We start from the raw sequence: 25933 nt of genomic DNA, 5'->3' as shown, positions 1-25933 counted from the left end.
ATGGTTGTAAGAGGCTTGACAATGGTAGCAAGATTAGGAATGAATCTTCTTATAAATTTGATTCTACCCAAGAAGTTTTACAACCATTTCTTATGACTATGAAGTGGAGGGTGAGGATTGCTTTGGTTATTTCTAGATCAATAGTCAAGTCATCCTCAGACACAATATAGCCTAGTAACTTTCGTTGACTAGTGGAAAACACTTAGGGAAACATCATATTTCCTAAATCTAATGAACATCTACCTTGGATGACCAAAGTAGTCTACCACTTTCTTTGAATAGATTGTTATGTCATCTAGGTATACCAACACAAACTTCTCAAGCATACTCTTGAAAGACATATCCATTGCTTTTTGGAAAAGAGCACTTATGTTGGTTAGTCCAAAAGGTTTTTTTTTTATAGGCATAGGTACCTCATTTGATAGTGAAGGTTGTCTTATATTGGTTTGACTCTTGGACTAACACCTGGTTATAACTCGAAAATCCATCTAGGAAGGAAAATCTTTCAAAGCCATTAACCTTGGGGTAGAATTTTTACCATAGAAGGAAGGGGACGGTGATCTTTAAGAGAAGCCTTATTAAGGTCCCTAAAATCTACACATGACCTGATTTCTCCACTATTCTTCCTAATAGGAACAAGGTTGGCTACCCAAGAGAAATGCTTGATTGGAAAATTAACATTAGCTTCTATTAGCTTGGATAAATCCTTTCTCATCATAGGTTCAATCTTTGGATTAACTGGTCTTTGGTTTTTCCTAACAAGCTTTGCATCATTATTTAAATCTATGGTATGTTTAAAAAAACTTGGGTCAAAGCCCTTTAAATCATCATATTTCCATGAAAATATATCATTGTATTCTTGACATAATTGAACAAAAATTTCTTGTTCAGCTCCAAAGCATACCTTTCCCAAACTAAGAACTTTTCCATCAGCAATTGCAATTGGTATATGATCATCTTTGTTTGTATCTAAGATCAAACCTCTACTCTTTGCTTGGTCATCAGGATTGAAGACACTCTCTAAGGTGATTAGACTCTTAAGCAACTTGTTAGAACTAAGGTTCATGATCTGATCACCATATTGGCTTTGTATCCTAGACTGATTCATATCAGAGAATTATGCTTCACTCTGTAGAAAGTTGATAGTTTGCACATTAGAATCAAAAACCTGCCAGTTGACATGGTTATCTAGTGTTGTAGGTCTTATAACTATTTTGATGTGTTGCTCTCTTTTATCTTCAACATGCTTTAGTACATCATAGTAAGTACCTATTGCTACTAGTCTATCATTAAGTTTAGTATCTCTTCTAGGAATACTTTGAATATTGAATTCTTGGAAGCCCTCAAGAATATCCTAAACTCTATGTTTGTATGAATTGAGTAGATTATTCTTTGTGATATTTTGGCTCCTTAGTTTGTTAACAACTAGCTCACTATCTCCAAAGACCTTTAAAGATTTGATTCCTCTCCTTTGTGCAAGCTAGAGGCCTTGAATGAATGCCTCATATTCGGTTATGTTGTTTGTGCAACTGAATTGGAGTTTATAAGAGAAGTAAAACTTCTCCAAACTAGGGGAGAATAGCATCACACCAACACCTAAACAATTCTTGTTTCTTGATCCATAAAAAACATGCTCCACAATCCATTGGTATCTTCTTACAATTTTATGAGGTTTGGAATAGAAGCATCTTTCTCCAATATATAATATGTGCCAAGACCTATCTCTAGAGCTTCTTGTACTAGATCAAATTGATAAGTAGTGGCCCACTCATCCAAAAGATGATTAGGCACCCCTACAAAGGAAGTGGCAGGCTCATGTTTCATGCCTTTATCATCCATCTCATGGATTGAACAATTCATGCTCATGGGACTAGGTGTATAGGTGTCTATGTGATTAAGGGCTAAAGGTTTTTCCCTTATGGAATCTTTTGTCCCATATCTTATCCTAAAAAAAATAGAAGAGCAACTTGATGCAATATAACCACCTATCTATGTAGTGAAGTCTCTAGAAATATAGATGGAAAAATGTGGAACAACCTCAGCTATTGATATATCTTTAGTGACAATACAACAAAGGCATGCATGCAATACCATTTCGACATTTTTTAGACTTACTACTAATATTGATAGAGCTACCATCTAACTAAAGTACATCTCTAACCATTGGCTTATATTTAATACCAAAGAGGTTAGCTACACTCATAGGCATTACTAGACTACTAGCTCCAGAATCTATCATGCCATTAAGAACTAGTTTTTTCCCTATAATCAAAGAGACATAAAAAGGAGGAGGCCTAATTTTCTTACTTGTATATCCTTCTTCTATTGGCTGCACCAAACTTGTTACATTATCCAAGGTGGCTGACTAATTTGGCACCTTCATGCCCTTTAACTTCTATTATAGTAACTCCCTCTATGATGAGATAGTGGCAACAACATCCCACATAGAGATGTTAATAATAGTATTTTTTATCTAATCTACTACAATGAGATTAATTTCAATTTCCTTGACTTGAGTGATAGGAATTATGGGGACTAATGAATGAATTTGAGTAGCTTGAGGTTCATTAGGCTTCCCTTTGCTTATGTTTTTCTTATGTTGGGGAGAAACACTTGATTGTACATTTATCATTGGTATATGGGGAGAAGTATTCAAAGTTGAAGCCTAATTTGGTGGAGGAGGTGTAACATCTTCAACAACTATTCTTTTTCTTCTAGTATTATGGGTTATAGCATCATAGTTATCATGGCTAACATGAAAATGCTCCTCTAGTTGATGATTCATGAAAGAGAAATCACCTTGTTGCTGTAAATGAGAGCTATTAGTAGGTTTATGGGCACTATATTACTATTTTGTTACTTGATCTTGTGTGACCAATGCCTTAGATGCTTCTTCCCTTTGTCAAATACAATACCCATATGAATAATTGCAAGAAGGGCATAAATCTTTCTCTTGAGCAAGGTTGTTTTGAGGGACTAATGACCTTGTTGTATTTGTGTTTGTAGTTGCAAGGGTTGCATTACCCATAAGAATATTTTGGTTGTGTGGAACATAACCCTAACTTTGATTTGGTGGTCTATTATATGTGTGTCCTTGATAATGAGGTTGAAAAGGCCTAGCATTTTGAGCTTGTTGTCTTTCCAAGGTCACCAACTTGTTGCTCATCTTTTGCACCACTGAGAAGTTGTCCTTCATCTTCTTTTCCATATTTTGCATTAGGCCCTGAATCATATTCTTCAACCCTCCTAACTCATTGGAGGATCTGAAAGCTATTAGAGTTATGGCCAGGGTTTGACTTGTGGAGGTGATACAAATAGGGGTTATTGTAGGCTAATGAGAGGGTATGTCAGGAAAGAAAGGCATTGGAGGCCTTGGGGCTATTTTCCCTCATTGAATCAGGATATTTTATACTTTTATAGAAATCTCATATGTAGCTAGCAAGTGGTCCCCTCCCATGGTTTGCACAAAAGTAGCAATATTACTATTAAATGCTCTAAGGTAATGCAAGAAAGCATTACCAGGGGAAGGTTTTACTGCAACAGGGATTTTGTCTAATGTTTTTTGGAATCTATAATTGAAATCTATCATATATTTATGGGGTTCTCTCTTAATGGAGTTATCTGGTCTAAGAGTTATAAATGATCACTTTTATCTTCAAAATGTTTACAAAGCCTCTCTCGTAACTCATCCTAGTTATTTATAGAGTTATGTGGTAGTCCTCTATACCATTCTAAGGCTTTTCCTTCTAAAGTTGAAGCTAGGAGTCTAATAGAAGCATCACCCTCTATAATTCCTTGTATATTGTAGATATTTGAAATTTCTTGAATGCGTTCTATAGGACAGATGGAGGTCTCACTAGTAAAATTAGGTAGGCTTTTAAGAGATGATACTGGGATATCATGTCTTTGGGCTAAAATAAGAGGACTCCCACTATTAAAGGTAGCAAACATCTAATTCCTAGGTTGGGCCATGTGGAATAATGGTCTATTCAGTTCACTGTAGATCTGGGAAAGATTTGATTGGACACACATTCATATGTAGAAAATCATATTTCTTCATGCAAATTCAATTCATGAAGAGACATCAATGATGGCCATAATTGCATGACTGGGTAGATGGATAACCCAAGGCAGCGATGGAGTGTCCTTTTCATTTACCATGCATGGAGAACACCAAAAGGTGGTTGCAAATGATCAAAGAATTAATTTTCAATTAAAGAGTTGTTGGTTTCATATTCATAACATCACCTAATAAGCAATGTCATTAAGTCAAATGGAGTCAACCATATAACTTTGCCACATGAACTTGTAACCTTTTATGCCATCTACTAGATCATCTCCCTACATTGAAAAGTCTCTTCAGAAAAGCATTGAGCATACCTAAAACTCGTAGATCCCATTTTCCTTCATGAAGAATGAACAATGATCTTATTATCTAGTATTATATCACCACCATTGATCTTAGACATAAAAATCCCCATGCAAATTTGTTCCACTTAAGTTCCTTGGGACACATGTCACTATGTCATTTTCTTGCATTGGTTAATCTTCATGCAACTTAAAAATGTAGGAAAGTTAGAGATGTTAGTCTTCTAAGATCTGACAATCACAATGAAGCTAAAAACTCTTTGTCATAGTTAGTACCTCTGACCAATCAGACACTACCACACGACACCATGTTCTGACACATTCTTTATGTGTAGCCCAAAAGAGGATACATGCCTACTAGAGCCATGTGGTGGTGTGTCACTTTCCCACATTATTTAAACTTCACCCATGTTCAGAATGTAGGAAAATATTAATCATTTATCTACCTTTGTTCAAATAGCTGGGATGATGCACAGTCTTATTTCATCTAGAGCTTGTGGTGAGCTAGAGCATGCCACCTGGAAGATCATATTGACAACATATCTTTGGAAAATTGTAGCATGGTTGGCCCCACTATATCCATGTGTCACATGATCACTTCCCCACATTAGCTAAAGTTTGCACATCTTCAAAATATGGGGAAGCAACAACCATAAATCCAATGAGATTTGACAGTGCCCATAACTGACCTTCATCTACCCATGTTAGTGTCCTCGACCAACCAGAACATGCCAACTGTCATTTTCCTAGACACATTTCCCCTTGCAGCCCACATATTCAATCTGACCCCACTTGTCCATGTGGTGGTTTATTGTATTCCTACATTAGCTAACTTTCGAGCATCTTTGGAAAGTGGGAATACATTAACCATTTATCCAGCAAGATCAAGGGTGGATGAAAAGTAGTCAAGAATCCAACCTAGCCTATAGAACAAACAATTGAAAAGGGAAACCTAGCATCTCCATTGACATCCTTATAAGCCATAAGAGAGAACCTAGCCCACAATGACACACATACAAAGTTCATATTCCCACATTAGCTAAAGTTCACACTGTATACACTAATCTAATGTGCTAGAAATACTAATTCAAATGAAAGCATTTACACATTAAACTAACATAACATATAAGAGAGACAAAGAGAAGACAAACTCAAATGAGAATGTGAGACATGGATAGGCTCTCTCAATGAGCTTGTTCTCTTGTCTTTGAGATGTCTCTATGTGTAGATTGGGGATGTATGCTCAAATGCTCAAAGTTGCTTCAATGGTGGAGATGGATAATAGCAAATTGGTAGCTTTGTGAGCTCTCAATTTGGCATTATAAGGGTATGGGTATGGCTTTTGGCTCTCAAAAGGGCATGGTAACTTTAGCTCAAAGATTGTTGATTGATATGGCTTGGGATGGGATTCAATTTATAGGCCAAGGGGTAGAGGGATGGAGGGCTTAGATGCAAGGATGGATGAAGGCTTAAGGAGGGCTAGGATGCACTCAAAGGAGAGCACATGGATTGTGCTTGTTTAGCACCAATGGGAAGGTGACACTTGTCACAAGGAGGATGAGTGTGAGAGGGAAGGGTAAAGGGTTGGTTAAAGGCATGATGAGTGGGGTTGAGTATGTAAGAGGGATGTAAGAGGAATGAGTGTGGAAGATGGATGTAAGAGTCATGAGTGGGCTTGTAATAGTCTTTTATGGTTTGTAAGAGCACTCATGACTTGGTGGTTTGGATTTTTGAGGGGAGACTTTGATTTGGTTTAGGAAAGTCTTAAACTTGTTTAGAGAATGTGACAACATTAGGGGGTGGATTAGGCTTTGGTTTAGGATTAGATTAGATATGTTAGAGATGTGCAAGTGGATGGCATTAAAGAGGTTGGGTGAGTTAGTGGCTAAGCTAGGTTAGTATGGGTGGATGGGGTGGATTAGGTTAAATGGAGGATTAGGGATAAGTTAGGGGTTTTTGGATTTGAGGATTTTATTTATCAAATAGATTTATTTAATAAATGGGGATTTTTGGAATTAGAAAGAAGAATAGGATTTAATTGATAAATAATAGGTTATTTGATTTATCAATTAGGACTATAGATGATTAATTAAATTAATCAGCTAGGGATGGAAAAGGATTAATTAAATAAAAATTTAATTAATGATGCCTTTACAGATAACTAAATAGGATTACTAAAGCGGTGTAATCAAATTTAGGTGTCTACACACACAACTTTAGAATGCTAGGAAATGTCATTGATCCAACAAGATTTGACAATTACAATTGATTGTGAGCCTTTGAGACACTTTCTCATTATGAACTCCTAAAATGTTAACATCTATCCACTACATGAAATCATCACTAGACCCTTCATAATTCTTTTGGACTTAGGGAACTCATGTGACAAATGCATGATTTTCTATAAAAGAAAGGGGCATGGGGGGAACACTTAAAGTAAATGAACCTAACAAAATGAGCCAACTTGTAATCCAAGCCCTCACAAAAGGTAGTACAAAATTATAATATCAAAGGGTAAAACTAGGATTTAGGTAGGGATTTAGCCATATTCCTTGCACACCATGTAAACCTTGAAGCCATGGATAGATATCTCTAATTGGATTTTAATGATGGCAACAAAGAAAACAAGTTGTGGGGGGAAAAATTGGCTAACACTAACAAAAGCATACTCTTCAAACTAATACAATACAAGGATCTTGATAAGAAAAAACATACTTATCTCTAACATATTATACTAAACCACATATTTATATTTTTTATATCTTCCCATCTTAAGAAAAGAGATGCAGTAAATCATTACTTTATCTAGCTTCATGATTTTTGTTGTTTTATCTTCCCTATGCTTTGTTATTTCCTTTATCAAGATAATCTTAATAACTTTTTAAGTTTGATTAGAATTTGATTTGTTTGTATCTAATTATTACTCTTCTATTCTCTTGTTATTCTTTTAGCCTTTAGCTATCATGGATCCCCAACGAATGCATTTCTAGAAAAATCCAAATGTTTGGTCTTCCAGCGGTCTTGGACTTATATTGGAAATGCCTCTTCATCAAACAATCTCTTAGGGTTCTCAAGATAAATACCATCATTAAGTTGAGGGGTTTGTTTCCCCAACTAGCATTTGATGAACCCGTCTCTGAGCATCATCTCTCAATGGTCCTATAAAATACACATTTATTCATGAGAATAGTAGTATTCAAGATCTTGAGAAAGGTGTTTGTAACAAATACAAATTGGTATAGAGTCCTTAGCAACATTTCATTGAAATTTGTGGCTATGTGTTGTTTAATTGAACCAAACAAGCCTAGCATATCCTTTGTTTACAAATGGTTGTTTAAACTTGAATATTTGGGGAATCTGGATAAAGTGATGGCCAACATCCATAATGATGTGTACATCTGTTGACCTTGTCATTATTATATTCTAGTTGATAATATGTAGCTTGTTCTTCTTTATCTTGCAGTCTCATCTTTTCATTCTAGTCACCTCATCAAATGGTTCCCTATCATGAAGAAAAACTTAACCCTTTTGATGGTATTCTTCTGCTACATCCTGCAAGTAACAATAATTGGATAGGTATCTACTTAGTTGAAGAAAAAGTAGAAGCTTGGGACAACAATTTGGTTTTGGATAGAACTTGTTATAGCCTATTTTGGGGATTAAGGAGCCTAAAGAAAGTGAACAAATATCTCCCTTGATTATGCCAGATGATTAAATCTTTCATTTTATATCATTTTTCATTCATAGATCATGTATAACATCTCACTATTAAAATAGAAGATTGATAGGAAATGGATACTACTGAAACCTTGCTAAAGACTTAATCAAGATGTATAACTATAGTAAATAAATGATGAATAAAATTAGTTCATTTATGAATCTCTCCCCTCAAAGTGGATAGGAAAATATGCTTTTGTTGCTTAAGATTCTTTAAGGAACTTGTAATTAAAATTGTGTTTTCATTATCATAGTGACACGTTTGACCCCCAAATTGAATATAAACAAATTGATTCCTAGACTACTAATTGGATTGCATTAAAATTTAACTAATATAAAACCATACTGAATAATATGTAGTTAGGTCATATTTTATAAAAAGCCAAGAACTAAATTAAATTAAACTATCTAGATTTGGAAGTTACCAAAATTGAACTAAAAAATATAATTCTAATCATTTTTAATAATAGGTTTAGAATCCTAAAAACTATAATCAAGCACCTTAATGTAAAAATCAACATCTATGTAAACCTATTATTCAATTTCTATAAAATAGAAACAATTCTCTAATAATTTTAGAAGATAGGCTTATATTTTTTAAGTCAACAAACCTATATGTGGGAGCTTTGCTCTTCACTTTTACAAATTTCAATAGAAAATTGTCACCCCCAATCATTAAAAAAAAACCCAATTATTTTGACTATTTTGAATTGCTTTCTCATTATTTTATTTTTTTCTTAAATTTATTTCCTTTGAAATTGTTTATATTCTTATCTATTTATATTCTTTCTATTTTGTATACTTTCTTTAAAAATATTTCAATATTCTTATTAGTTTCTTTTAAATACTCATCACCAAATTTGAATAATGAAATCTTTGGTGGATTTGCAAAGAAAATGATTTTTTCAGATGTTGAAGCCTTTATTTGTTTGTAGAAACATCCAACAAGAAAAATGCACGTGCCAACTCTAGATGCTTCTGTTGGAGTAGAGTTCAAGGCATGAATAACACCATCAATGATCATTACGTGCATGTTGGTAGCAAGAGGAGGCCTAATGTTTTCCTACAATATCAAAATTTCAAGAAAGTTTAAAAAAAATTAAAATAGAAATATTTTGTATTTTTTTCCTTTGGTTTTTCTTAAAATGGAAAGGGATAATGTTCATGTTCTATTGTGTTTACATTGTATGAGTTTGAACCTTGATTTCCCTTGATCTCATGGAAATATTAGCTATGGCTTTAAGTGAACTTTGTTTGATTTTTGTTTAATTTGTAGGCAGGGTGATATTTATGGGCCATCTCCTGAAAGGATTTTGTTATGCGATTGCTTGCATTATTTAGAAATAATTTTAGCAAGGATATCCTTAAATAGACATGTTGTTCCTTTATCTAAATCAAAATCTCATCTTTATGTGTGTGTGTAGGGGTAAATCATGTGGGAGGGGACATGTTCAAAGAGGTGCCATCTGCAAACAATGTATTCATGAAGGTCGGTGGTTTGAATCCCTTCATGCCTTCTCCCCCCCCCAACTTTTTTATCTGGGAGAGGTTTATTTGAAGTTTCTTCATGGTTTTGTGTTTTTTTTATAAATTATGTAATGGATAATGCATGATTGGTAAGAAGATGATTGTGTAAGGATTCTGAAGAAATGCAAAAAGGTGATTCAAGAGATAGGGAAGGTGACCATTTTGAATGCTAGGGAAAAGATGACGCCTAATCTTGTATTTTACGAAAAGTTTTGGTGTTCCAATGTTTTGATAATTGCTATGGAAAATTTGGGCCTCTTATTCATTGAGGGAAAATAAATATCATCATCTTGATTGTAATCAATATTTTTTAGCAAGATTAGAATATAATCTTCTAATTTTTTTTTCTAAGGTTTATTAACATGAATCTTTCAAAATCATGATATATGTGCATTGATTTTTTTAATTTTGAATTGGATATGTGATTTGTAATGGTATTTTATTTATGTAATTGCTTCAATAAAAATTGATTGCTAATGTTTTTTTTAATATTTAGAAAGATGGAAGATCTATGTTTTAATAGTAATCTTGTGAAAATACATCATATGCTTTATTTAGTACATAAAACTAAGGATTTTTATAGTTTTTCTTTCTACTTAGTTTACTGGTCCAAAAGAATACACTATAATTTAAAATATGAAACAATTATTTATTTGATAGAGTCTTTCCTAAAAAAAAAAAATTAGCTTTAAGTTATTAGAACTTATAATTTAGTTTTTTTTTTTGATAAAATGTTGGTAAGAAAAATCATGGAAAAATTAACGTCTAAGTTTAGACTTATAATTTCTTTTCATTTTTTAAGAAGATCATTTATTTTATAAACAAATTTAGAAAACAAAAAGAATTGTGAAATGTCAATAGAAAAATCATTAAAAAAAAAAAATGAAGTACACAATTTTTAAGAGTTGTTATTTATTTTTTATATTTTAAAGTTTTTTAATCCTATCAAAATTGATTGTAGATTGAATAAATATGTAACACTAAAAAATTAAAAAATAACTTATATCTAACAAGAGGACAAATAGTTAACACTAAAACTTTATAATCTTATATATTTCATAAAAAATTACATAATATTTATAGTGTTCAACTTTTATATTTATGACAAGACAAATATTAGAGAGGGGGTCTAGAATTTGAATATTGATCATTTTTCCTACACATTGAGAAGCTATTTTTTGTTAAAATGATAGTTTTATAATTAATTTTATTAATAAACCATCAAAATATGTTTTTTTTTTTTTATCAATAAATGACCAAAGCCTTGATTAAATTATAATTAAATCAAAGTCTTACAGAGAGTCCCCCGTTCTAACAGGCACTGGTAGGGAAGAACAGGGAAAGAAACCCTCCAATTTTGCCCGGGACCGTAGTCCTATATTATACATTGATAAAAGGGGCATACCCCAATTTTTACAATGATAAAAGGGGCATACCCCAGTAGATAATATCACAATTTCAAATTTTCAGTAGATACAGTTTCGGGGCATACCCCTATTATTTACATTTTCTTTCAAGGTGAGTAAAATACAAATATCCTCTTATCTCCAACCTAAAAGAAAGATCTAAAGCAAAAGAATCTGCTCGTATCCATCTTTTGCCTGTCTAAATCTTTCCTATTAAACTGCAACTCTATTTATAGGAGTACATTCCTTGCCAACCTGTGCCAAATATACCTATCTTTCTAAAAATCGTTTCAAAGGACTAGTTGATCATAAACTATTTTGTCTGATAATGAAGATCTATCAGCATCTTTACTACAACTTATTTTGGAAATCTATCAAAAAAATACCTCATCTTTCCTAATTTAAATTTGAAATACAAGAGAGGGAGAGAAAATTAATTACCAAAATGGGATATCACCTGATCAATTCCTGTGAAACACCAATAGCTAGGAAAGCAGTAATAAAGTATTTTTCCAAGACATAGATATTGTGAAAACCGCAAGTCATAGGATTAATCATAGATGACTGCTCATAGCATATACTTTAAAAGACCAATCCAGTAGACTAAATCTCTATCGAAATAATTCCTAAGAATTATCCATTAATCCACTCTTTCACGAAGGCATGCCAAGAGGATACCCTATTTGGTCTGAGGGTTTGAGAATAAATACTCCAGTAGTTTAATCAAGTGCTTCTCCAACCAAAATAGGCCTAGTTAATCTTGCTCAAGAAAGATTATCTGGATATCTCAATAGTAGCCTCATTCATACAACATAATTTTAAAGAGCATATGCTCTAATTTTAGATCGGAGCACTGTTATTAATGTATGATAATCCCATCAACATAATAAGAAACAAACTCAGAAATCAATCATAATAGGAAGCATCAATAAGATGAAAGTTCTAATTAAGCACTTCTTCTAGAATAAACTTACAGGGGAACCATAAGAAACAGACACATACTATTCTAAAAGGAAGCGGAAGAAACCCAGAAGAAATTTAACACAGAGACAAATTAGTTCTATAATGTTCATACATCAGAGGATTACTACATGAAGTCCTAAATTTAATCAGATGATCAATTTCTCACAGCCAACCGAAGCATCTACAACATTCATACTTTTAAACTAAATACTACTATTTAAAAGATAGAGTAATATATACACGTTTTCCATCCAAACCCAAGTTACAGGGGGGTTTTAAACTTTCAGAATTCTATCGTGTTCATATATATACCATAGAAAGAATTTTATATGGGAGGAGATTAGATCCTAGACCCTTAGTATTCCCAAAACAGAGTGCAAAATTAGGAGGTATCAATCTGTCCGATACAGAGTATAACATAAAGTTTATACTACTACTGAGCTACTCCAGCTACTTAAACCAAACCTAAGACTGGATTCTTCAAGCTATATTAACACATTACATATAAAAGTCCTTACTACTGAGAGACCTACCCCATCCTTAATCTTTCTATGTGACCATAAGCATTTTAGGTTCATCTTCAATATCATCCATGGCCATATTCATGGGCAGATCGATTCGAAGTGAGACCCTACTTTTTCTTTCAGACTTGAGGATGTCGAAATTGATAGCATTTAGATCCTCGAAGGAGACTCTCGACTCCATGTATGTATTAAATAGTTTGAGGTAGTTGTATACCCATTTGTTTCTGTCTTCTTCAATGATCCCTCTCTAGCATAGAAGAAAATTAATGTTGGCTACCATACGAGGCCATTCCTTATGGAAGGCTAGGCCTTCCCTCATGATTAGGGCTTGTCGATGAAGGGTTGTCTTCAATTCTTCATCACCCTCCGGGAGACCCATGTATTTTTCAGGGTATGGAATTCTGCCATTATCATCTATGTTGTATACGGCCTTTTTCAGCCCCTTCCTCCACGTCGGGCTGAGAATGTCAAAACAAAGCCGTATAATGTCCTCCTTAGGGATCTTAGCCCTAACCATTATCCCAATAAAAGAGTCGATGATGGAGCTGTTTGTCCTCCAAGTTGCAAAATAATAAAAAATTTCTTCACCCAGTGCTCTGTTAACAGCAAATCTAATCATGCCATCAGTGATTCTCAATAGCCGGCTCCATCTTTAAGGCTTGATTTTGCCTAAGAATGTCATAGTTCTGGTTTTGGTAGAGTGAAAGACGTGAATGTTGGATTCCATCTTTGATTAGAGGACTACAATACCAAAGGTTCTAAGCAGAGACTAAGAGGGGAGGAAACTATGACTAGAGATCTTCACTCTAAACCTTTCCTTCTGCTACGATTTTGGGAATGCCTTAAAGTTTTAAATGAACCAGCAGTCATGAATAATCACGAACTGGCTTGAACTCTAACATATACCTCACACAGATGTTGGAACCTAAATTCGTACCCTGTCATGATAATTTAGGTCATTCATACAAGCTTGGGAGATCCTTCCATATCTTGTGATGATGGGAGTGAGATCATGCTCAGCTTTGGCATGCTCGAATCAAACGGGTATTAACTAACTATAATTAAATATTCCACTGGGAATGATTTCGAAGAGACATACAGGGAAAAAGGAACAACACGTACTCTTTCTAAAATGAAAGAATAATGAAAATTAATATCAGTACTGAATAATCATTCATATTGCTAGAAGAAGGAGGTTTTGGATAGTTTTATCTAATAATTAGATTACGAATGCTAATTACATATCATAAATAAGGTGTAATTTATTAATGATTAAAATAATAGACTTAATCCTAATCCAAAAGTACTCAATAATTAAATTCTAATTATATACTTATAATACTTGTTAATGTTACTATCTAACATAAGTATGTTAACATCTCTGAATAGATTAACATATTTGATCTCTGGTTATATATATATAAGAAAATATTATTATATCTATATACCTATAGTTTAAAATAATATAAATGATATTATTATGTATATATATATATATATATATATATATATATATATATATATATATATATATATATATATATATATATATATATATATATATATATATATATATATATATATATATATATATATATATATATATATATATATATATATATATATATATATATGACTATAAATATATAAAAACTAGTATTAAGTAATTATTAATAATTTGGACCTTCAAAATAATTTTTAAATACTATAAGATAGGTGATTTATTATGAAGGATTATAAATCAGAAGGATATAGGAATTAGCATTATTTTAAAGAATATAAATATTTGACAATATGATACATTGCTTAAATTATATCTTGAGTTGATGTGATAATATTTTGCTGAATATTAATGCTTGTGAATTGGTTGAATATAAATGCAATTCTTTTGAATAGGAACTATATCTGGGCTTGGGATTTGCCCAAAAAGGTAACTTTTGTATCAATCTGCAGTTGATTATATTGATAAGTAACTATCTTGTTATTATAAAGGAGGGGAGATATCTGACCTGAACAATAAAATTGATTCTCCATCCGCACTCTTATTGGCAAGTTCATCTGCCAATGAGTTACCTTCTCGATAAATATGACTGATATTGATCTCCTCGAAATGCTCTATTAAAATTAACACTTCTTGGAGTTTTGAATTCAAGACCCAATTTGGGGTCTTTTTTTGTCTGATAGCGTTAAGAATGACTTAAGAATTGCCTTCAATGTGGATTTTGGGAAGGCTTAATTTAAGACAGAGCTGAAGACCCTTCTCCAAGGCTTCAAGTTTTGCCATGTTATTGGAAACATGAGGAAGGGGGGCAGCTAGCTTTGCTACCCATCTTCCATTCTCATCATTTAAAATACATCCTACCCCGGCTATACCTAGGTTCCCTCTCATTGCCCCATCAAAGTTCAATTTGTGCCAACCTGGGGGAGGAGGGACCCATTTACATTTTGCCCTTGCCTCTTTATTGCTTGCCACATACACCAGTGGTGGATTGATAAGGTTGGACCATAATTTCTTCATAATTCCATCCCAATATGAGAAAGATCCTTCCACATGCGCTGTCTTCCTCAGATTAGCATTCATTACTTCTACTATTGAAGCTTCTAGATTTAGTATAAATCTACCTAGATTTTTCTCTTGATCTTTAAAAATACGACGGTTTCTTTCTTTCCATATTTCCCATACAACTATGGATGGGCAAATATTCCAAAATTTTCTATAGACCCCATGTCCCATATTTTTGGGCCATGAACATAGGAGCCCTTTAAGAGAATTCTATAGAGGGGTAGCCCAGTTTAGTTGGGACTTAAGCCATTCCCAACAATTTTGTGTGAAAGGACAATTGAGAAAGAGATGATCAGCATCTTCATTGTTCTGTTTACACATGACACACCAATTAGGACCATTTATACCAAATCTAGCAAGTTTGTCTGTTGTTAAAGCTTTGTTCTGAAGGGCAAGCCATAGAAAGAAACCAACCTTAGGAAGACAAGTTGTATCCCAACACAATTTTAATGGGATCTCCACCGAGTTCCATTGCTATGAATGAATAATAGCTTGATAACCTTGTTTCACACTGTATAATCCATCCTTTGAACCAGCCTAAATAAGAGTATCTAGCCTTTCGGATTGTTTTATTTTCCTATTCAAGATGATCTTTTTGAAGGCTACAACTGATTCTGGATCAAGATCTAAATCATCTATTGACTTCCATCTCCATCAAAGTTCCCCATCAATCAACTCTTTAATTTTGTAATCTTTGACCTTACTACCCCACAATGATTTTAGCCTTATTATTAGGTTTTCTAAATTGGGAAGTGTGTTTAAAGGGGGGAGCCCATCCCAGGAGTCTTCCCAAAACAAGGCTTTATCTCCTATAGCCACGTCCCACGTTAGGTATTTGCTGATAATACCCCTGCATTTTACCATGAAATTCTAGCATTCTAACCCTTTAAGAAAATTTCCCATTCTAAATAGCGATTCCGGCTTCGTTGGATCCAAATATTTATGATATAAAATTTTAGCCCATTTGTGCTCATGTTCTTGGTATAATCTCCATACAAGTTTGGCTCCCAGAGCCTCATTTTGCCATTGTGGTTTCCTCAATCCTAAACCTCCACATTCTTTAGGTTTGCATAAATTGTCCCATTTAATGAGAGCGAGTTTCTTATCTTTTTCCTTATCCTTCCAAAGGAAATTCCTAAGTTTAGATTTGAATCACTTGGACATCCAATTTGTGAGAGGAAGACATGCCAAAGGGAAAATTGGGATGGCTGAGAGGACAGATCGTATCTTAGTAATCATACCAGCCTTAGAGAGCCATCTATTCTTCCAACTTCCAATCCGCTTATCCACCTTTTCAATCATATCCTACCAAACTTTGATGTATCTCAAGTTCTTTTCCAGGGAGATACCCAAATACTTACAAGGGAACATACCCTTTCTATATCCCATAATTCCACATATCTTCTTTTCCATTTTCGGAGAGGTGTTCATAAAGAATATTTCGAATTTATCTTTATTAACCTTCTACCTTGAAGCATCCATATAATTTTGAAGTATATTTTTAAAACCCATAGCTTCTTGGATCGAACTCTTGCCAGGTAAAATAGTGTCATCTGCATACTATTGATGGGTAATGTTAGGGAGGTTTCTGGTAACAGAAATCCTTGAAATCTTCTGAACCTGATAAGCATAGGAGACTGCTATACCAAAGGCTTCAGCCATTAGAATGAAGAGAGAGGGAGATAGAGGGTCTCCTTGCCTAATACCCCTGGAGATTTCAAAGAAACCTTCAGGAGTCCCATTTATGAGAACATAAATCTTCGAAGTTGAGATAAACTTAAAGATTAGATTTACCCATTGACATGAAAAGCCAAATGCTTCTAGAACTTTGCATAGGAAACGCCAATCAACCATATTGTAAGCCTTTTGTATATCTAATTTCATAAACATACATGGTTCTTTATCTATGGCAGCCGAGTGAATAGCTTCCTGAATAATGAGTATGCCATCCAAAATGGATCTACCTGGAACAAAACCTGTTTGTTCCTCAGAAATCAATTTTGGCATAATTACCTTGAGTCTATTGGCTATAACTTTTGATAAAATTTTGTAAATAGTGTTGCATAGAGCTATAGGGCGGAAGTCTCTAGGATTTTTTGGACATTCCTTCTTAGGGATAAGTGTGAAGAATGAGTAATTGATTTCAGCCAGCAAGGATCCACCATTTCTTGACACTTCAATTGCTCTCCATAGGTCTTCTCCAAGTATATCCCAACATTTTTGAAAAAAGAAAGCTTGAAACCCATCTAGGCCTGGAGATTTGTCTGGACTCATATTAAAGACCACAGTCCTTACCTCTTCCAATGTTATTGGTCTATTTAGATTTTTATTTTCTTCTGCCGTGACCAATTTTGGAATAAATTTGAGCATTCGGGCCTATGCTTCCCTATTAGACCCTTCATAATTATTTAGTAAATTTTTTAAGTGAGAGACTATCGTGTCTGCAATTTCTGTAGGGTTTTCTGTACGCAAACCCTGCGGAGTCAAGATACTAGATATCTTCTGTAGAGATTAGTTCTGAATAGTAGAATTGTGAAAAAAAATTTTGTTTGATCTCCCTCTTCCAACCATTTCTCTCTAGATTTTTGTCTCCAAAAGGTTTCCTCTTTGGATAAAATATCTTCTTGTTTCATGAGGAGCTCTTTTTCTAAAGTATATTTCTCATAATTCATGCCATATTTTATAATTTCCTGGTTCAGGTTTTTTAGTTTATCTTCAACTTCCAACTTTTCTTAAAAAATGTTGTTGAAGTGTTCTTTGTTCCACCTCAAAATGTTTTCTTTCAACAATTTGAGTTTCGAAATGAAAACGAACATTCTGGACGCAGCGAAGTCCGCTTGAGTCCACCATGTCTTAATCAGTTCTAAAAATTTTGAATCCTGAAACCACATCTTTTCACACTTAAAAGGATTTCTCTGTGGTTTAGAAGGTTCTGAAATCTCCAAAAATACTGGGAAATGATCTGATCCTACGAAGGGAAGAATGGAGGATTGGAAGTTCTTATTGTAAGAAGAGATATTTCCTACAATAAAGAATCTATCTAACTTTTTTGCAATATAATCATTATCCTTTCTTCTATTATTCCACGTGAATATACCATTGTTTGGAGGAATTTCTAATAAACTAAATTTATTGATCCATACTTTGAATTCTATTGATGATAGCGAGAGATGTTGAGTATCCCCTATTTTCTCATTTAAACTTAAAATCGTATTAAAATCACCTCCTAATATAATCGAACAATCTTTGTGTTCTGAAATAACCATACTTAATTCAGCCCAAACAATTTTTTTCCCTATTGTATTATTAGGACCATACACATTGATTAGGATAAATTTCGTATCTAATTTTAGGCTCTGTATACTAGCACACATCCAATTATTGTTATTAAATAAATAAGTTAGACTAACTTTCTTAGGGTTCCAAACAATTCCTAAACCCCCCGAGGCACCTATTGCCTCTATGAAGATTGAACCCCACATTCCTAACATTTTGTTAAATTTGTCTCCTTCTACTTTATTTAGTTTTGTTTCCTGAATTAATATTATTTCTGAATTAAAACTTTTTAAATGTTGTTTTGTAATGCCCCGCCAAGGGATCCAAAGAATTTCACTAAGTTTGCCAAACAATTTTCTTTTTTAAACATGAAAGATAAACCATTCACAACATTTGCGGAAGCAATAGTAACATCCAACTGAAAATAACATAACATAACAAATTACATTCTTTAAAGATCCCTTAGCGTTGAATTACTTCTAATCATAACTTATTCATCTAACATCACATCCTTATGAAATAAAAATGATACATCCAATGTACTTAAACAATATACAAGTGTACATTTTAGATTGCTCAATCATCCACTATACATGTTACAAGGTATGAAAAGCTTAAAAGAATAAACATCCATGTAAATAAAGTACATCATCATCCAATATAAATCCATGGCATAATGAAACCATAACAATACATGATACATCATCATCATAAAGATATAAACATCCATCATAAAAGATAACCATATATCACAAACATAAATAACTAAGTGCACGGTTCCACCCAACCGTAAATAGCATCATTAGATCATCATAGATCCTAGCCATCCCTCCGTGCGTAACATTCCAAAGCACCGAAAAGATCATCGGCTATAAACATAGTAGGAATGTCACTCCTAAAAACATCCTACTAACATGCAAAGCAAAGCATAATATATCATCAACTAACATATGAAAATCATCAATGTAAGAAACATACCAATAAATACATCCATCATAAGGTATATCATCTATCATAATGCTCCAAGAACATAATGAAGATAAATACCAACCAAGAAAACTCCAGCCACGGCATCTCAATGGATCTCAAATGATAAGAGTGATAAAACACTACCACCCGACCGCGTGGAACCTAAATGGTCCACTCCCACCGTGCTGAGGAAATAATCTCAAGTCCCAAACAGGCTATCAAAATCACATAGCCCAAATCTCTAAAGTCCAAGAATCCTAAAAGTATACTAACTCAAAGGTTCCATTCACACAAAATTGACATCTAATTCCTAGAGGCACAACAATGACATGTAGGAAACCTACTCTACAAGTGGGAAAGTGTCATTGCATTTATCTCGTACAAGTTACCCTGGTAGTTAGCTAAACTCCACGGGTCCATACAGATCTCATGCAGCCACTAGTATCCTCTCATACTAACGAGGCATACCATGGAATGCAAGGTCGCAACCATGCGTCTCACTACTCCCATCCTAGCCTGTACAAGCGCTCAAGGCATGTGCGAGAACATCAAAACAATTATCTTTTTAGGTTCATTTAATCCCCATTTAGTGTGTAAATGTTATCACTTATTAACCAAACTTACAATGAGTTACCCTGACAGCCACTTAGGGCCCTAGCCCCCATTGCAAGCCACTTCCCGACACTACACATAGATTACCTACCCTAATGCTCATGGAATCATAATCACCACAGTCCTGTACAAGTGACTGTAAAGAAAATCCAAAAGATAACCCATAAAAAAAAAATCATCAAATATCCACAATATAAGCATCAAATATCCATAAGAATCATCAAATCACCAAGATAAGAATCATCAAAATCTCCATGAGCATCCGAAAAGAATCCATAGAAAATCATGATCACAACAGTTCTCTATTGGCAACTGAAGGCATCACTGATAATCATAAGTATCCATTGGTTCTCAATAACCAAAATATATCATCACATCCATTGGTTCTCAATAAGCAACCAAGAATATCTCAAAATCATACTGAACGAAGACTCCAAAATGGTTGAGTCAAACATGTCACAACATGACATCATCAAGACTAAATCCACATTTCAGTCCCATCATGGTGACTAGAAAATAATCCAAGGATAACTGAACGATGACTCAAAAATGATTACCTCAGGTGTCTCAAACACATACATCTCAGCTTCACACATGAATACTGATGAACAAATACAAACATTTCATAGAGCATACGATCACATAACCATGGTTGGGCTTATAAAGATCGAGACCAAATTAGATCAACATGCCAACACATCTCATAACCCTCGAGCCTTTGGTAACAACCTAGGACTGGTCAACACTAGTCAACCCAAAACCCAAAACAAGAAGCATAGAGAATACACGATGCAAACACATGTTTTGGTTTTGCTATAATCTCATAGTTGAATAATGTGCAGAGGTTCATTTTCCATAATTCAAGTGTAGGGTTTTCAGTTTCCATTTTCAAGTATACTTCAAGTGTCTTAAGTTTAATCATTTGACCTATAGGTCAACCCATTTGTTCCTCGATAGAATTATCCTTCCATTATTTTAAGAAAATTCTCTAAAATAACTAGAAGTTAATTATTTACTTACAAAATTTCCTCAAACTCTAAGAGTGTCTTCCATTAATCAAGCCATTACAATCAACTTTTGAGTGATTAATTTACAACTCTTAAAACACTCTCCAAGGCAATCATTTAATAACAATAATGTTCATTAATTAAAGTCAATCTCGTATATTCCATTTAACAATAAACCAATCTCTTGACGTTCAAGTTAACAATTCTTTTTTTTAAAAATTCGCCCTCATTTAGAATCCATTGCCCTAACTTAATTAATAATTAATTTCACTTCTTCTATTATTAATTAATAAATCATATAACACTAATGCATAATAACAATAAGATTCTATTTTCAATACATGTTTTTTTCAAGTAGGTAAGAATTCATAATCTTACTCTTGTAACTAAACCCCTTCTCATATACTCAAATTGTATCATGACTCAAAGGTAATTATTTATCAATAATATTTGATTACTGAATAAGTACAACTCAATCCCAAAACAAAATTGAATTTCTAAATGACAAATGTGGTTAACATTATAAGATGACGTTTATCATTAAACCCCATTAGCTTCAATATTAAAATTCTTTAATAAGCCATTAACTAACCTCAATCGAATTAATTAATTAACCATTTAAAACCATTTATACTATCATTCATCAAACATAAACTTATTGCCATTATAACTCAATCTGGAAAAATCTTTCCATTAACTTTATTAGCTAGTATTCAACTAACTTTAATACAATTAAAATTTATCAATGATATTCAAGAATAATTTACAACTTAATTAGGCATAGTATTAAACGAGCATTTTTCGATTATAATTAATTACAATTAAATTATATCTAATTGTATTAATTACTATATGAGTACTAAATTCATTGTTCCAAGAATGTTTTAAATCAAAATTTAAATCATTATTAATAATGATACTCTCATTGCCAACCTATAAATTAGGAGTTAGAATGTTTAATACTAATATTAATTAATAGATAAATATCTATTAATTAAACCTTAAATTATATAACATAACCTTGACATATAAGATGAAAAGTGTAATGCAAGACAAACATTGAATCAAGCGACTAAGTCACTATCATCTTATAATAATGCCGCTGCTAGGTGTGAGGATCATCCTCAGTTTATTAAAACCAGATGTTCCCTTTATCATTACTCTTTTACTAAGGCATTTCAAATTTTTTTTTTTTTCAATTGGATATCCTCTGTGAAATGGTCGTGAGCACCTTTGGTGTACCCAAGGCTTGATTTCATTTCAGCAATGGTCACTATTGTAACCATTCCCATGGCATTGATTCTAGACTGTGACTTGGCGTCGACCAATAATGGGTGGAGGTCGACTCACTAAGCGTTTCATACACCGCTGACATTTAGAATCATCATGTGATAAAAATCACTGTAAAATAACATGTAAAGGCTATGCAACCCACGCTCACAGTTCTTGCTGATGGGTAAGCTGTAGCCGCAGTGCCGATGGAGACTAAATATATCAACTTTAGAATTATGTCTTTAAATTATAACTATATCATCACTGCACCATTATACATGGAGGCGTTTTACTCAAGGTTTTCTCTGTAAGCAATTGACGAATCGCTGTCTTATATCATGCGGCTATAACACAAGACCAAACATGAATCGTTCCCTTTCTAAAATTTTGATATATATATATATATATATATATTATCACATGCATCTATAATCGTAAGGATCAGGAAGACATCTTATCAATGAAGACTAGGAAAGCTTGCAGTTTTGATATATATGAAGGTCAAAAGGCTTGCATGCAGACTGTTGAGCCTCCTCTTTCATCTCTTTATATAATCGTGTCTTCTCAAAGGCTGTGCCGCTACTGAGATTAGGAGGATGCAGGTGCGATATATATTAGTTGAGCTTTATTAAAACTTTGTCAACTTCTAAAAATTATGCCCATCGTCACTGGTTTAAACCACACAATCAGGCGGCATTAAAAGGGCAGCGTGGGTACGCTGTGATGCACAGCTACCTTGCGCAATCCGCCAATGTACTATACAGCGGGGTATGGGTGTTAATTTCCCCCCCCCCCCCCTCCTTATTACAAATACATATATATATTTTATTCAAAAGTAAATTTCCCCAACACAATTTTTGCCGAATGTTTGTTATAACATTTCTCATTAGCTTTTATATATCAATATAATACACTGCATCTATCAATATATGATCAATTTTTAAAAAAACTCCCCTTCCAACATAGGGGTTAATATAGATACATTGTTTGGTATTAAACTAACTACAGACTCAAATCCAATCCGAAATTTTCTATTTTATTAAAATCTCCATTTCAATCTTCTATCCAATTTTCAAGTTCAATCCTTGTCAATCTAAAATTCACAATTTTAAATTTGAACCCCAAACCCGATTTAGAACTGATTTTCTTTCATTAGAGAGACAAGAGTTTCCTAAATGAGTTTACTCTAAAATATTCCATTGGTTTTCTTCGAAAGCAAATAAAATCAACATATAAATTCCATAGTATAGCAATCACAATAAAGACAAGAAAGAGAGAGGGAGTAATGAAATATGTGGAATGATCATGAGTACTTAGCTGGACTCTGATGCTAGACCACTACGCCTCCTGAGTCCATAGATAAGTCCCCTCCCTCAACATTCGCAATTCCTCTAGCAATTGAACCTCCAAGTGACTAGAAGTGCTTGTAGAAGCATAAGAGCATGTAGAAACGTATGAGGATGGAGAAACATATGGGCCTGAAGAAGAATATGAGCATGCAATCTTGAAGCTTCCATTTTTAGCTTGAAGCTTGTAGCTTATAGCTTCCATTAAGCTTCCATTTAAGCTTGTAGCTTCTATTCAGCTTCCCCAAACACACTAGGAGAGCCTCTATATAAAGGCCTCTAAGATGCATCTAGAGTGTCTCTAGAAACAACTAGAAGATAAGCATGACAACCAAGCATGGGTCTTCTCCAACCTTCTAGATGAGTCTTAAGGTTGTAGACACCATGTGCTCAAATAAAATGCTAACTTCTAAGTGTAGACAACTTGTGCATTCTTAGAGTGCAAACTCCAGTGTTGTCTACATGACAACTCTCGAGAATATGCAAACTCCTATGTGAGCCAATATTACAATAATATTTAATTTACTCTTTCCAATTTAATTAATTTATTTATTAAATCTCATGCACTAACTTTAATAATTCCACTTTTCAATCTTAATATATTTATATTTTAATCACATGAGATTTAGAATCTTTTAATAATTTAAATATATTTTCCACTTTTAAATTTCATTTTCCAAAACTTAATTGCTAAAATATTTATTAGCTTTAATAATATTATTATTTAGTCATTTATTTAAAAATGAACTCCAAATATATTATTATTAAAATAAATATTGTCACATTCCAAATTTAAAATTTTAACTTTTATCTTCAAATTTAATTATTTTATTTAATTAATTTCTCAATTAATTAAATAAAATAAATATTAAAATATCATATTAATCTTCCATTAAATTAAACTATTAATTAAATCTTTTAATTAGGCTTAATTAGTAGAAAATACTCCAAGGACTCACAAGGTAAAAATATGAAAACCCATCATAGCAAAAATACATACAAAATCAAACCAAGGGTTTAAATCTCGAATTATGTTATCCGATGCATTCAAAGGGTACTCAACTCAGATACTTGTCCTAATTTTCCAATTAGAACAAATGACTTAAAGGGTTGGGATTTGGACTTGAGAATTTATCTCCCCTCTCTTATCATTGAGATAGTGTGATAGGGTACGCTCATCCTGGCAATTCAGGGAAGTCGATACTCGGTACCTGCAACCTGCATAAAAATCATGCATGTACAAGCACAATATATATTAAACTAAATAGGCAATGGCAGGAAGTGGTGCATCGTGTAGATCCTGACTAGCAGGTGACTACGACTCCCTTCCTTAACCAAATCAGACATGCCATACAAAAGCAAACACGCAAAAAAAACACACACACCATACACATGCAAGTATGGGGTAAGTATCCATAATAAAACACATATGATAATAAACCATGTAACTAGTCATCATTAATAACTGAAAGCAATGTAATAATCATCATGCATACATGAAATATAAAGTCTAAGTGATCTCATCACATAATAAACTGAATCCATAGCACAATATCTGATAATCCTAAAACAATGCTACTAACCATCAACATAGAACTAACCCTAAAAGAGTTCAGCAATGATAACAAAATGCAAACTAGGGGCAGGCACTACATGTTTTAATAACCTTTTCTTGTTGGGGGCATTTAGACCCCTAGCATTCCATGAAGTTATCCTCATGTAGTCTTAGGAAGGCACTTCCCCTTCCCCATGTTTAGGAGTTCATCAATTTTCCTCTGTTCTCTAGCTAGGCCTTCAGCCTCACGTAAATCCTTCAATGATCTCCTCCCCCTTTTTCCTTTTGGCTTACCATATTTTGGAGAGGTTATACCTTCTTGATTCATTTCTATACCAAGCTCTTACTGAAATATACCTAGTTCTTGTGCTGTTGGACAAATGCATTCCTCTGTTCTTTCAAATTCTTCCATTTCCAATTCTTTGCAGATTTTACTCCCGAGACTGTCCTCCTCCAGTTCTTTATTCTCTCTTTCTCCCATGTTTGTTTGTTCACCTACCTGATTGTCTTTTGACTTCTTCTCACTCTGTTTGTCCTACTTCCTTGCACTATCCTCCATCTGGATCTTTATCATATCCATTTGGAGATCTTCAGCAGTATAATCATCTCCTCCCAGTTTGATAATTTTTTGGATCAGCCTCTCTTTCTGAGAGGTAGTACTCTTATCTAAATTATCAAAGTCAAACACCTTAATAAGTTCCTCTGATAGCTGCTCAAGACTGTTAGCCTCAACCTCTGATAATCCAACCTCTGGTGTAAAATCTAGGTCCTCATTTAAAAATTGCTAAAAGTTTTTAATGATAGATACTTCTAGTCTTTTGCCATCAT

General features: G+C 33.5%; 1 pseudogene; it reads right to left on the bottom strand.

Annotated features, from left to right (window-relative positions):
• LOC149558751 (disease resistance protein RPS2-like) overlaps positions 1 to 25586 on the bottom strand; it is an 85908-nt pseudogene extending 60322 nt beyond the window's left edge.
• Positions 25587 to 25933: the final 347 nt, after the last annotated feature.

Source organism: Cupressus sempervirens, chromosome 5, assembly GCF_028749045.1.
Source record: "Cupressus sempervirens isolate cs-2001-9-10 chromosome 5, ASM2874904v1, whole genome shotgun sequence".
In the NCBI taxonomy this organism is placed as follows: Eukaryota; Viridiplantae; Streptophyta; class Pinopsida; order Cupressales; family Cupressaceae; genus Cupressus; species Cupressus sempervirens.
The sequence above is the reverse complement of the archived record's forward strand: the minus strand, read 5'-3'. Positions and strand labels throughout refer to the sequence as shown.